The sequence below is a fragment of the Vombatus ursinus genome, unplaced genomic scaffold (assembly GCF_900497805.2).
Source record: "Vombatus ursinus unplaced genomic scaffold, bare-nosed wombat genome assembly UNPS02014778.1, whole genome shotgun sequence".
Classification (NCBI taxonomy): Eukaryota; Metazoa; Chordata; class Mammalia; order Diprotodontia; family Vombatidae; genus Vombatus; species Vombatus ursinus.
The window spans coordinates 59,208,544-59,211,196 of record NW_020954556.1 but is presented as its reverse complement, the minus strand read 5'-3'; positions in this window follow the sequence as shown (position 1 = coordinate 59,211,196).

Below are 2,653 nucleotides of genomic sequence, written 5' to 3'. Positions count from 1 at the left end.
ATAAAATGTTTAAAAAGCACTGTGTAAACCTTAAAGTACTATATAAATGCTTGATGTTATTAACTGGGGATTATGAATTTTTAAAAAATATTTTGGTAACTATTTCCAAGTAATTGATTTACTTTGTAATCCTATGCATTTTAAACATTTAAATACATTCTGAAAAGGGGTTCATAGGCTTCACCATATTGCCAAAGGTTAAGACCTCCCTTATGTTTAAGTAGTAGGGAACTACTGAATGTTTTTTTAGCAGAGATGGGATGCGTACTGTGCCCAGCTCAGATCACATCTAGACTATTGCATTCAGGTCTAAGCATTCATTATTTTAGAAAGGATGCTGACAAGATGAATTCTAGAGAGGACTACAGATGGAGGGATGAGGGAAGTACTTGCTATTCTTCATAACTGAAGTGCATCATGCATAATTTATATCAAATTGCTTGCCTCCACAAGGAGGAAAGGCAGGGAGGGAATTTGGAACTCAAATTTTAAAAAGTAAATGTTAAAAAATTGTCTTTACATGAAATTGAGAAAAAATAAAATAATAAAAAAAATTGAGGTGCATGAGAAGATTAGACAAACATGGAAGGAGTGTTTGTGTGTATGGGGGAGAACAGACATCAGATGAATCTCACTTGTTTGAAACAATGGGTGAAACACCCACCATTGTTGCATTAATACATCAAACTCAAGAGTGAGACAAATGGGGATGGGGGGAAGTAATTAAGAGGGAGGATAAATACTAGGGAAGGACTAGCAGTTATAAAGGAGTACTTGTAAACAAAGTAAACTTCTCAAACCTGAAAAGGGAATTTAAAAGCAGGGGGTGGGGAAGGGGGTGGTAGAAAGCAAAGAACTAGATTCTAAGGGGGTACCCATCAAATGGGGAATGGCTTAACAGATCGTGATTTATGAATGTAATGAAATACTGTTGTACTGTAAGAAATGAAGAGATGATTTCAATTACCAAAAAATTATTTTACTGAATTAGAAAAAAACAAAATAAAATTCATTTAGAACAAAAAGCCAAGAATATTAATTTAAAAAAATGTAAAGGAAAGAGGTTTAGTAGTACCAGATCTTAAAGGCAGTAATTATCAAAACTATAGTAATTATCAAAACTATCTGGTATTGGGCTAAGAAATAAAAAAATAGAGCAAGGAAACAGAGTAGACATACTACAGTAGCAAATACAGTAATCTTGTATTTGACAAGTGTAAAGACTTAAGTTTTTGAGATAAGAATTCATTATATGGTAAAAATTGTTGGGAAAACTGGAATGCAGTCTGGCAGAAATTGGGCATAGAACATTATCTTACACCAATTACCAAGATAAGGCCAAAATGGATACATGACCTAAATATAAAGAGAGATATCATAAGGGAATTAGAAGAAAATAGTACCAAAAGACTTATGGATAAGAGATAGAGAGCAGTGTGAGGTATAAAATGAAAAATTTCAATTACATTAAATTAAAAAGATTCTGTACAAATAAAACAAATGTAGTTAAGATCAGAAGGAAAGCAAAAGATTGGGGGAAAATTTTATAGACAGCTTCTCAGATAAATGTCTCACATCTCAAATACATAAAGAACTTTGTCAAATCTGTAAGAGTACAAATCATTCCCCAATTGATAAATGCTCTAAATCATTATTGACTAGAGAAATGCATATTAAGACAACTTTGAGATAACATATTACACTGGCTAAAATAATTGAAGGAGAAAGCAATAAATGTTGATGAGGATATGGGAAAATGGGAAACCAATTGACTGTTGGTGGAACTATGAACTGATCCATTTTGGAGAGCAATCTGGAATTATGCTCAAAGTTACTAAACTGCCTATTCCCTTTGACCCAGCAATACCACTACTAGGTCTTATTTTCAAAAATGATTGGGGAAAAAGGAAAAGAACTTGCAGCAGCTCTCTTTGTGGTGGCAAAAAACCGGAAATTTCAGGGATGCCCATCAATTGGGGAGTGGCTGAACAAGTTGTGATACATTATAGAGTTAGAGTACTTCTATGCCATAAGAAATGATGGGCTTGTTGATTTTAGAAAAACATGGATAGACTTGCGCAAAATAATTTGGAGCAAAATGAGCAGAACTAAGAGAATGTCATATACAGTAAAAGCAATATTATTTTAAGAACAACTTTGAGTGACTAATCATTTTGACTATTATAAATACCCAAATTAACTACAAAGAACCTACGAAGACACTATCTGCATCCAAAGAATAGAAATATGTATAGAAAGATTTTACACACACATATATATACATATATATAGTAACAGCAATATTATTTTAAGAACTTTGAGTGACTAATCATTTTGACTATTATAAATACCCAAATTAACTACAAAGAACCTATGAAAACACTCTCTGCATCCAAAAAACTAATAGAAATATGTATAGAATGATTCTACACACACACACACACATTTGTATCTAATGGTAGCCAGCTCTACGGTGGGGGGAGGAGGAAGGGTTAAAAAAAAGAAAACAATTACATGATAACTTTATTATATATTTAAAAAGAATAGCAAGTTGTACATAGTAGATTTGGAGATTCATGTGCAATCATCCTTTTAATTCTACTATATTATGGAAATGCTTATTTCATAAATTTAAACTAAAATTTTTTTTTTA